The sequence below is a fragment of the Podarcis muralis genome, chromosome 11 (assembly GCF_964188315.1).
Source record: "Podarcis muralis chromosome 11, rPodMur119.hap1.1, whole genome shotgun sequence".
NCBI lineage: Eukaryota > Metazoa > Chordata > Lepidosauria > Squamata > Lacertidae > Podarcis > Podarcis muralis.
Window position 1 is genome coordinate 65553676 of NC_135665.1, and position 12466 is coordinate 65566141.

The 12466-nt window shown below is 49.5% G+C and overlaps 1 protein-coding gene across 8 annotated transcripts in view; it reads left to right on the plus strand.

The window, feature by feature from the left end:
• The window catches only part of IL11RA (interleukin 11 receptor subunit alpha), a 140580-nt gene that overhangs the window by 95350 nt on the left and 32764 nt on the right, over window positions 1-12466 (plus strand). Inside the window, exon 1 of one of the 8 annotated variants that reach the window (XM_028748051.2) lies at window positions 216-238. The exons of 5 other annotated variants lie outside the window; for them this stretch is intronic. The gene's annotated coding sequence lies outside the window, so the exon portion shown is untranslated. Of the gene's footprint in view, window positions 1-215; window positions 239-6177; window positions 6284-9636; window positions 10018-12466 lie in introns of those variants that run through there. 2 more of the 8 variants (XM_028748054.2, XM_028748053.2) reach the window with 2 other exon arrangements.

Consider the following 12466-nt stretch of genomic DNA (forward strand, 5'->3'; position numbering starts at 1 on the left):
GGTAAGAATTTTGTTTCACTCTCCTCCAAATAGCACCGTCCTCCGTTTTCTCCTTCCTAAATCCAGATATTCCCTCCGCTTTGAAGATCCAAGTAGGAGGGCTACATCGACTGCATGGTGGAACTCCGAATTTAGGCAGAAGGAAGCTTGGGGCAGCAATACCTGGAGGAGAATTATGGCTGGAACAATTGGGAGTTAAAACAGACATGGGAAGATTCACAACCCATATTGAGTGGAGGTATGGAGGGCCGGCCAGAGAGATGTCTTTCTGTTCAAATTCATAGACTCACTGAATTGTACAGTAGGAAGGGACTCCAAAGGTCATCTAGTCAAACCCCCTGCAATGCAGGAATCTCAGCTAGATCATCCATAATACAGGGCCATACAGTCGTACCTCCAGTTACGTAAACTTTGGGATAGGTAAGCAGCAAACCCGGAAGTATATTTCTGGGTTTTTGCCGCGCACGCGCATGTGCAGAAGTGCTCTTCCACCACACACATGTGTCTCTCCAGTTGCAAAAACCTCGGGATTCGTCGGACCTCTGGAATGGATCCCGTCTGCAGCCGGAGGTACCACTGTACAGTCATACCTCATGTTACGTCCGCTTCATGTTACGTTCTTTCAGGTTACATCCCACGGCGACCCAGAAGTACCAGAAAGGGTTACTTCCAGGTTTTGCTGCTCACACATGTGCAGAAGTGCAAAATGACATCACGTGCATGCGCAGAAGTGGCGAATCGCAACCTGTGCATGCGCAGATGCGCCGCTGCGGGTTGCATTCTTTTCATGTTGCAAGCGGGCCTACGGAACGGATCTCGTTCACAACCAGAGGTACCACTGCACATCTTCTGCTTAGAAACTTCCAAGAGATTCCGCCAGCTATTTGCACCTGCACATTTAAATTAGCACATGCGCATTTTACACAAACCCATGTCCTCTGTTTGGGGGTTGATGCATGAGCGCAATGTCTCATGCATAGCCTCCATGTCTCTTCCCAAGACTGCTTCTTCAGCCAAACCTTTTCTCAGCTATCCTAACCCGATCCTGAGAGCCTGGCCTGCTGGATGAGGCCAGAGGGCCGCCCACTGCAGCATCCAGCTTCCCAAGATGTCCCCCAGTGGGATGTGAAGGCAACAGCCCTCTTTCCCGTCTTGCTGGCAGTCGGTGGCCCCCGCTGCCTCTCCCTAAGATGCTCCGGATGTTCGGCATCGTGACTCATGCCAATGGCAGGCAGTCCCCCTGCGCCTCCATGAATTTGTCTAATTCCTCTTTACAGCCATCTGAGCTAATGGCTGTCACCGCCTCTTGTGACACAGCGTTCCATCAATTTAATTATGCTTGATGTGCGGAAGTTCATTCCTTTGTCTGACCCAGAAAAGAAAAAGAAAAGATGTTTTCCGGAACACTTCAGATGAATGCGCATGGGCTGGGAGCATGGAGCTCTCTTGCCACAGTCCAGCTCTGGACAACCTAGCAGTCTGAAAGCACACCAGTGCAAGTAGATAAATAGGTACTGCTGTGGTGGGAAGGTAAACAGCGTTTTTGTGCGCTCTGGCTTCCGTCATGGTGTTCCATTGCGCCAGAAGTGGTTTAGTCCTGCTGGCCCCATGACCCGGAAAAGCTGTCTGCAGACAAATGCCAACTCCCTCGGCCTAAAAAGCGAGATGAGCACCACAATCCCATAGCCACCTTTGACTGGACTTAACCATCCAGGAGTCCTTTACCTTTACCTTTTTTACCATTGAACCTGGGACCTTTTTGCAAGGCAGACACTCTGCCCCAAGTGATGCCCCTTCTGAATACCAGCTACTGGAAACTTTTTTGCCAAATCACGCAGTTTGGCCCCTGTGAGAACAGGATGCCAGACTAGGTGGGCATTTGGGCTGATCCCGCAAGCTTATCTTTTTTTCAGGGACCTTGAGCATAATAATAATAATAATAATAATAATAATAATAATAATAATAATAATAATTTGTTTATATCCTGCCCTCCCCAGCCGAAGTCAGGCTCAGAGCGGCTAACGACAATAAAATTAACACAGCGTTCTAAAATCAATTCATTCTAAAATCAAATTAAATTCATGGCAACCATTGGGCTAGAGTTCTTGTGAGGATTACCAAAGGAGGGGGGTCAGACTGTGCCGTGGCCAAAGGCCTGGTGGAACAGCTCTGTCTTGCAGGCCCTGCGGAAAGATGTCAAGTATATGCTTTGCTATAGTACTACGGACCTCTTCCGCACTTGAGTAGCATTCCTCCATACAATGGAGATTATCTTGGCTCTGAATGGAAGAAGTATTCTCCCCACCACCCAGCCATGAGCTCTTGAAACCTCTTTCTTTCCCAGGAATGCATTCACTTTGGTTCTCATTGATCCCCTTGATCCCGCTTAGTAAATACACTTGCTCTCTTTGAACTGCCATTGACTTCAAAGTCGCCTGAGCGCGAATGTGTTTGGAATTAGCTCCTCTGTTGGTAATTCATAACCCGCAAACATTTGTTGTTTATGCCATTCATAAATTGTGGCTTGTTACTTCATCAGACTGCAGGGCTCTGATCTTGCGGCGCGTATCCCATGGCGCAGATGAAAACATCAGCGTTCTCCCAGATCAGTGTATTGTGAACTCTAAGGCACATTTGGCGACCACTTGCTCCTAAACAGGATGGAAGTTCGGAGTCGCCGGATTCGTGGCAGGTTTGTCATGGAAAGGGGCCTTGCTCCAGACATTACTCTCACTCAGAGCGGGAAGTTGAGCTCAGTCTATAAAGTTGTCTACTTGCAGACGCGGCAACGGCAGATGAATTAGGAGCTTGGAAGCTCCTGCAGTGTCGTTCGGAGAAGCGGAGTCCTGTTTGCTCTTATCTTCTCGCATCCCAGCCCTCCAGGAACTTCCGGTGATGCAAGGCTTTCTCAAAAGCACAGCATTTTCTCTCAGCCGCAGGCCTTGTTCCGGATATGCCCCACACTGAAACAGAGAAGTTCTTAGTGGGCTGTGCGGTGAAAGGGGGGGGGGTACCGCAAAGTAGGAGCTCTGCTCGTTTACCCAACTCCTGGTTTGCAGAGCCTTTGTCCCCCCCTGGGGAAAGCCAGAGAGCCACAGCAATCTCGCCTGGCAATTGTGGTTTGCTTGAGTTATGAAACCGTCCTTTGCTGAGTGGCAGCCTCTGCGGTGGCAGAGGGAGGGAGGGCGAGGCTGGCACCAGAACAGCCGCTCCAGCCCAGCCCCCACCGCTTTGTTTTCTCTTGCTGAATTGGGCAGCAGGCTGGTTAGAGAAGAACAAAAGGGGTGAGGAGGACCCAGGAGATGCCTTGAGGGGAGGGAATGTAGCCAATGAAGGGTGTTATTGTTGTCTTGCGCGGCACCAACGTTGGACGGTGATTACGAATTTCAGAATTCCAGTGCACCTGTGTTTTAAAAGAGACAAATGCTTAGGAGCTCAGGTTGCGTGGAATAGTAAAAGGCGAAAGATTTATACGATCTGCAGAGAAACCAGAGTATAGAAAGAGTATGGAATAGAAAGCCAGGTGCCTAGTCCTCAAGGTTAAGGATGGAATATTTGAATCATTCAGGCATTGGCCCTTGAATTTCTCAGGTCACCTCCCCTTTCTTCTAAATCCCCTCTTAAGACTTGATTCTTCAGCAAAGCCGCTTTGGAACCAAGCTGTCTCACTTTCCTTGATTCTTCATCCCTTGTCATCGCCCCTCTTCTTCCTTAGAAGTCTTTGTTTGCCTGTTGTCTTTTGGAACTGTCTGCAAAACTGTGTACAGTGGTACCTCGGGTTAAGTACTTAATTCGTTCCGGAAGTCCGTTCTTAACCTAAAACTGTTCTTAACCTGAAGCACCACTTTAGCTAATGGGGCCTCCTGTTCTTGTTTAGTCGTTTAGTCGTGTCCGACTCTTCGTGACCCCCTGGACCAGAGCACGCCAGGCCCTCCTGTCTTCCACTGCCTCCCACAGTTTGGTCAAACTCATGCTGGTAGCTTCGAGAACACTGTCCAACTATCTCGTCCTCCATCGTCCCCTTCTCCTTGTGCCCTCCATCTTTCTCAACATCAGGATCTTTTCCAGGGAGTCTTCTCTTCTCATGAGGTGGCCAAAGTATTGGAGCCTCAGCTTCACGATTTGTCCTTCCAGTGAGCACTCAGGGCTGATTTCCTTCAGAATGGATATTCCCACCCTGAAGCAAAGTTCTTAATCCGAAGTACTATTTCTGGGTTAGCGGAGTCTGTAACCTGAAGCGTAAAGGGACCCCTGACCATTAGGTCCAGTCGGGGCCAACTCTGGGGTTGCGACGCTCATCTTGCTTTATTGGCCGAGGGAGCCGGCGTACAGCTTCTGGGTCATGTGGCCAGCATGTCTAAGCTGCTTCTGGCGAACCAGAGCAGTGCACAGAAATGCCGTTCACCTTCCCGCCGGAGCGGTACCTATTGATCTACTTGCACTTTGACGTGCTTTCGAACTGCTAGGTTGGCAGGAGCAGGGACCGAGCAACGGGAGCTCACCGCATCACGGGGATTCGAACCGCCGACCTTCTGATCGGCAAGCCCTAGGCTTTGTGGTTTAACCCACAGCGCCACCCCTGTCCCTGTAACCCGAGGTATCACTGTATTAAAAATATTTTTGAACTACCACCCCTCCTCAAAAATAGATCACCTGATTTAATCGGGGACATCTTTCAGACTTCAGGTAGGACCCCCACTTAGAAGCTTGCGGTGCTAAGCAGCAGTTCTTTAAAATGGGAAGCGAAGGAGAGTCACTCCCACCCCCCACCCCCAGTTGTGGGTCAATGCTGGCAAGGTGTGTTAGCATGGGCAGTTTTCCCTCTGTAATTGGAGGCAGCACTGCTCCTGAATACCAGCTTCCTCAGCTTCCTGAAACCACAGGAGGGGAGACCCAGGTAACTACCGACAGGTGAGCCTGACATCAATACCAGAAAAGGTGCTAGAACAGATCATTGAACAGTTGGTCTTTGAGCCCTTAATGAAGGATGTGATCACAGCATCCTCTTCTAAGTGCTCACAGATTGAGTGCTTAATTTACATGGGATATTTAATAATGTGTGATCTCATTTTTATGCTAATAATAAACATGATAATATTCGTACCTGTTGAGAATATTAAGAGCCTAATGACTCATATCGATAGCATAAGCGCCCACACAGTAGTTGCTGAGCTAACCACGCTCTATAAACTTGTATGTGTAACACAACGCAGTGTGCATCGCACAACTGCTTTGTCATATCCGCAGGGTTTTCGTTTATGAAAACATGCAAATGCGCCTGCACGTAATCATATGACCTGCGCATAATAATATGATATTTCTGTCTAAGTCAGAAATGCTCGGTTCATGGCACAGATTCGCAAGCCATTCAGAGCAGTGTGTGCATTGAACGTGAAATATGTATTTTGTTACGAATTGCATAAAGCGCATGCGAGAGAGTCGGGACCCAAGGATTTGTGCCGGCAGCCACTCAACCCCCTCCATCTCCTGGGGTTGAATATCTGGTCCTCTCCCTTCCTGTCCACATTTGTGGAGCCTGATCTGGCGATCTGGTGCATGACCTATAAAACCAGGGGCTGGAACCGTTTATTGTGCCCCTTCTGTGACCATCGGTGGTGCATGCATCCATCTTTCTGAACCCTCTTTTGCATTCTGTGGCCACTGCCTCTCTCACTCGCTCTTTGAGTGGGATGTTTTTCGAATTTTACTTTTAACACACGCACACTCACACACAAAAACCAGCAAAGAAATCAAATTTCACAAGTCTAGAGGACGCAGATATGTTCCTTTCAGAGCCAAGAGTCCAGGGCAAAAATATGGCTAGCTAATGCTGCGGCTGACGAGGTAGTTTTTCATTTATTGGGGGAGGGCTGGAGCGCGATGGGTTTCTCGTGTGCTTTAATGGAGAAAGCATGTGGAAAGCGAAGGATTTATGGCCCCGCTGTTTACGTGTGAGTCTGAACAGCATATGTGCAAGCGGGCGGGGGGGGGGGGAGAGGGTGTTGGAGCTGGCTGTTAAAACAATGGCTCTCATCTTCCGTGCCAGTCCAAGCTGCCTGCAAGAGGAAAGGGGGACGTGAATTTTATTCCTCATGGGAATTTGAGGCACATGCATTCTCCCTCAGGGCCAACAGCAACTGCAAAGGTCTGGCTCATATAAGACTATATGGAAGCTTTATTCTTTGTAATGATGGAACTCCCTGCCTCTTGAGATCAAGCAGCCACCTTCGCTGAACTTTTTTCGGCGCCAGGCAAGCCAGCCCAGGTGTTTAGGAAGCTGAGGTAATTTTAATGTGTTTTTAATATTCTAACTTTTTGTATGTTTTAAATTAGAGATGTTATTTTCCCACCCTTGATTTTGTTGTTGTTTCTTTTCTGTTTGTTCTGTTTGTATTCTTTTTGTTAACAAATCAATTTTTAAAGCAATTACAAGCAGGGTAGGATGGTGTGAAAGGGGACGATTCTCAACAAACACCACTGTTTGGCACCGTTGCTTACCTTGTTCCCTTAGCTTTCCCAGGCCTGGACCGCCTGCATCACAGAACCATAGAATCGCAGAGTTGAAAGGGACCCCGCAGGGTCATCCAGTCCACCCCCACCTCCGCTACAGTGCAGGAACCTCAGCTAAAGCATCCCTGACAAACAGCCCCCCAACCTCTGCTCCACCACCTCCCCAGGGAATCTGTTCCAGTTTCAAATGGCTCTTCCCATCAGAAAGTTCTTCCTGGTGTTTTTCTTTCCATTTTAAATATTTTTTTATACAATTTTAAGCACTGTATAACAAGCCTCTTCTAAAGCCATCCTGCAGGAGGGAGTTCCACAGATCATGACAAAACGGTCTGGAAACCAGGCCCTATGAGCAACAGAGGAGGAAGTTGGGTATGTTTAGCCCGGAGATACGATAGCCAACTTCAAATACCGTATTTTTTACACCACAACACTCACTTTTTTCCTCCTAAAAAGTAAGGGGAAATGTCTGAGCGTGTTATGGAGGGAATGCCTACGGGTGGCATGCCTACGGATTTTCCTCCTCTAAAAACTATGTGCGTGTTATGGTCAGGTGCGTGTTATAGAGCGAAAAATACGGTATTTCATGGAATGAGATTCCGACTAAACATCAGGAAGAACTTTCTGACCGTAAGATCTGTTCAACCGTGAAAGAGGGGGTTGGACTAGATGGCTTCATGGGAACCCAGTTCTGTGATTCTGTCACCTGTTTCAAGCTCAGACCCACAGCTGAAGCACCTTGAGGATTGTCACTTTGAATTCTCAGCGCCCTCACAAAGGTGTCATTATTTCCAAGGTTCTTGTGCTGACAGTCAAATCACCTCAAAAGCAGTTCAGTTATGTAATGCAAACGAGTCCCTTCAGTCGATTAGCTTCAGCTCAAAAGCTTCTCTTCTCTCTCTCCCACATCGGGGTTCTGTGAGCCCCTGTTCCTGGCAGGGGCTGTTCATCTGGAAACACTTGCCTGCCTCAGTTCCTCAGGGAAGCTTGCCAGACCTCTGGCCTCTGCCCAACCACATCATGTGGCGCTGAGTTCCACGGTCATTTAGCTGCCAAATGCCGGCTGTGTAAGAAAACAACCAAGCCAGCCAGTCCTGTGATTTACGCTGCCCTTAAAGGTTTAAAAGCTACCCAAATAGAAACTGCATTCTGCCCTCATTCCAAGGGACTCTTCTCCCCTACAAGGTCTGATTCTTTGCGACAAAGTCTTGGCAGGGTCAAAGAACTATTTGATGCCTTCAGATCAGTTGCTTATTCCAAAAGGGTCGTATAGGGTAGGATCTGAGCGGTGTGGCATCTGGGAAGAGTCCGTAGGAAAGGGAAATAAACGAATAAGTGAGCTGATGTGCGGCGACAATGACTGTGGAATCCCCAGTGGTGAAGCAATGCTCATTTTTCCAGCTTTGCATTGTGTGCTGGGAAGCAGAATCCAGTTTGCTCTCCAGTTTTGCCTTCTCTCTCTGAATACCACCAAAGATTTCTCCTTTTGAAAGCCACCCCCCAGGTTGGATTGCTCGGCACAGATGTGGCTGCCCAGAACGATGGTGGCGGCGACTCCTTGTGGGACGGCCTGTGAGGTTTTGAACCTGCCCTCGGGAGAGGAAATTAAAGAGCACAGGGTGGAAAAACAAGCCATCCTTGCTGCCCGCCGCTCAAGCCACAGTGAGCGGCGATAAACAAACAGAGTGACAATGACGGACACAGACTAAACACTGGCGTTTTCCGTCCTGCCAGAGCAGCTCATGGGCACAGGAAGATGCCCAGAGATCTGAAGGCTCCATAAACCATCCTATAGGCGCCGTGGCATTGAAAGGACAGTGTTGCTTGCAAAGGAGGCCTTTGCTCTCAACTGATCTTCCAGTTTCCTCCTGCTATGGGGACCTTGAGGAATTTGGCCCAGGTTACAAACAAGAGGCTGGTCTGCTGTGGCCATCTCACTTCACTTCATTTCATTTTTGATTTGTATACCACTTTTGTACATGGCTGTACAGTCGGACCTTGGAAGTTAAACGGAATCCGTTCCGGAAGTCCATTCGACTTTCAAAACGTTCGGAAACCAAAACGCGGCTTCTGATTGGCTGCAGGAAAGTCCTGCAGCCAATTGGAAGCCCCGTCAGACATCCGGGTTCAAAAGAGTGTCTACAAACAGGAATAGTCACTTCCGAGCTTGCGGCGTTCGGGAGCCAAAACGTTCGACTTGCAAGGCATTCGGGATCCAATGTATGACTGTTTACAAGATAACACACAAGCTGAAGGAACAACAAAGATCACACCAAGGTAACCCAATGCAAAAATGTCATAAGAAAAGCATAGTTTTGAAATAAACAACATATCAAATAAAGTAACATTCAACAACCCCTTAGAATATAGCAGCACACAATAAAATTAAATATCAGCAAATAATAGTTAAACAGAAATCCACTCTTCACAATTACAATAAATAATTTCAAGACCGTAATGGCAGCAATTCTCAGCACGTTAAATAACACAATAAAAATGGATAAGCAAAGGATAAAATTATTAAAAATATATATCCCTGAACTCCTCTTCTTTTGCAGTTGGGTCCCTCTGCACCCAGTACCCAGCCTGCCCCAGAAACCACAGCCAGACTCGATCCCTCTCTCTTTTGCCACTGCCGCTGTGTGAACACCATGGCGCTGCTGGAAGAAGGAGTTTGGGGTCTAATCCTGATCTCCGTGGCAGGTCTAGCTTCCTCCAGCTCAGCCCCCACGCCCCCTCCTGGCGTTCATGGAGGGAGAAAGCAGCTGGCAAAGGACGGAGCCTCCAATTGGCCTGTTTAGGATTTCTGCTCTGTTTGCAGCCCCACATCGGTCCCTGGAATCCACGTATAAATAAACATGCCAATCCATTATAGGTTGGAGAGATGTTGTTTTTTCCATGTCAAACTATTCCAGACATCTCGCTTCACCAAAGTCTTTCTGCCTGGTCCGGGACGGGTGAAGCAAGAGCCAGGGGCTTAGAGAGGGATTTCACCCGGCTGCTGAGCCGGTGGTGCCTGGGGGTGGGCGGTGGCGGACAGTGTGGTAGCCGCAGGCTGGTCCTGCTGCGGTTTGGGGGGGGGGGGTCGGGAGAGGCCCAGGAAGTCCCGGCACACACAGCAAGGCTTATTCTGGAGCTGCGCTTTACAAGAAACGAAAACTCTCGTATTTGGGATTGACGGTCGGCTCGGAACAATAAAGCCTTAGTTTGAGCAAAGTATTGCCAGCTAGTTAAAGGAATATTTCCAGCAGGCTCAATATGCATCTCCCTGAACACTCAGCAGCTTGCTAAATATGCCCCTGGGGCAGCGCCACTCTGGTAATTATAAAGACCCCCCAACAGCATCCTCTTGGGTCAGCGCGCTGCCTGTTGCCCCGTTTGGGAGGCCGCTCGGTGGTGCGGGCTGGATTCGTACCCAAGACTTGGGCATCCCTCCCTGCCAAGAGCGGCTGTTTTGGCCGGGGAAAAGCTGACTGTTTGATTTGGGAGGCCGGACCAGAGCCGCTTGGGTGAGTGTGTACGGAAATATGGGGAGGTGGAGGTGTTTTCAGCAGTGCAAAATGGGGGCTGTCTAAATATGGGGAAGGTGTTGTTTTTGTTGCATTGCAGTTCGTAGAATCATAGAGCTGGAAGGGACCCGCGGGGTCATCTAGCCCAACCCCCTGTGATGCAGGAATCCTTTTGCCCAATGAACCTGAGATTAAGAGCCACAGGCTCTACTGGGTGAGCTATCCAAGCAGTCAGTTCCACCCCACTTTTTCCTCCAAGGAGCTCCCGGTGACATGCACGGTTCTTAATCCCCATAACAACAACCCTCAATGTAGGTTAGTAGGCTGAGAGGCAGGAGGTGCAGGCTGGGACTGATGGGAGCTGTAGTCAAAACTTCTGGAGGGCACCAGGTTGTGGGAAGGCTGGCCTGGCTCCCTGAACCCTGCGCCACAATGGTAATGAAGTCTTGCATACATTTGCATTCTTTTTGAGGGGTAGGTTAGTAAAGGTAAAGGGACCTCTGACCATTAGGTCCAGTCGTGGCCGACTTTGGGGTTGCGGCACTCATCTCGCTTTCTTGGCCGAGGGAGCCGGCGTACAGCTTCCGGGTCATGTGGCCAGCATGACTAAGCCGCTTCTGGTGAACCAGAGCAGCGCACGGAAAGGCTATTTACCTTCCCGCCGGAGTGGTACCTATTTATCTACTTGCACTTTGACATGTTTCGAACTGCTAGGTTGGCAGGAGCAGGGACAGAGTGATGGGAGATCACCCTGTCACAGGAATTCGAACTGCCAACCTTCTGATTGGCAAGTCCTAGGCTCTGTGGTTTAACCCACAATGCCCTGCGCGTCCCTATGAGGGGTAGGTTAGGGAGAGGTTTTCTTTGAATCCTTTTATTCTTCTGGCTCCAGGCCTCTGCCGTGGCTCACACAGAAAGTGGCTCTAGATCTGCTTCTTGTCACAAAGAGCACCAGATCCAGGCTTCATCCTCCCTTAGCCGACAGCAACAAGCTGGAGATCCAGCCCTCCTCCCGTTCTCTATCTTGGCCTCTTGAACGTACAGTCATACCTCGGGTTACAGCTGCTTCAGGTTGCATTTTTTTGGGTTGCGGACCGCCAAAAGCCGGAAGTACTGGAACAGGTTACTTCCAGGTTTCGGCGGTTGCGCATGCGCAGAAGCGCTAAATCACACTTTGTGCATTCGCAGAAGCACCGAGTCGCAACACGTGCCTGCACAAACACGCAGATGCAGGTTGTGAACGCTGTGGGTTGCGATTGTGCACCCCGCACAGATCCCGTTCGCAACCCAAGCGTCCACTGTACTCGCATCTATCAAAAAGAGCAGGACCCTTGAGTCAGTTTTCAAGGATGGCATTAGTTGGAGCAGAATAAATTAAACGGACAAGATAGATGCCCAGTGTGTCTGTTTCAGTATTAGGTCAATGTCATTGGGATGGAGTGGTTGGCGTGTCGGACCTGGGTTCAAATCCTGCCTCGGCCATGAAGCTCGCTAGGTGAGCTTGGGCCAGTTGCTGCAGGGAGGAAGTGCCTAGAGAGGAGTTTTTCTTCCTCTCTCGTGACACTAGAACTTGTGGACATCTGATGAAACTTAATTTTGGGATATTCAGGACAGACAGGAGAAAGGACTTGTCCACGCAGCTCAGTGTTAAACTGTCACGTGTGCGTGCAGGAGCCAGGCCCTGTGACCAATAGGACTTTGCAGGACTGAGGCCTTCCTAAGTTTGTTCTGAAGAGGCAAGGTGTGGCCGCACAGGTGAGGTTGATTGGTAACTCACAGCACCTGGTGACAAGAGCTGGGAAGGGAGATAAGGTCAGCATTTCCCTTCAGCTCTTTGCCACAGCAACACGTTCCCTGCCTTTGGCTTCTTGCTTCCTGATCCTTGAACCTCGGCTTCTTGACCCTCGGACCCTTGACATCTTGACTCCTGGCTCTCTGACTCTTTAGACTCTTGGCTTCCTGGCTTCTGGACCCCCCTTCCTGCTCCCACCCTGCCATCTTGCCCCGGTCCCAATGTCCCCTACCGGGACTTCGATCGCCCGTGAACCGGACTGTGACAGGAACTCCCTCCCACAAGAGGCAGAGATGGCAACCAACCTGGTTGGCTTTTAAAGAGGATTAGACAAATTCGTGGAGGAGAGGGGTGTTGCATGCCACAATCCTTCTAAATACTACATGCTGGAGACCACAGGAGTACAGAGGGCTTTTGTGCTGCAACCCTGCTTGCAAGTTTCCCCCAGGCAACTGTTCAGCCAGTGTGAGAACTCAATGGGCCACTGGCCTGATCCAGCACAGGCCCTTCTTGCGTCCATTGTGGCCGTTTCAGTGTTGCGTCAATGCTAAATGCCTCATACAGTCATACCTCAGGTTACAGAAGCTTCAGGTTGTGTTTTTTTGGATTGCGGACACGACTAAACCCGTAAGTACCAGAACGAGTTACTTTCAGGTT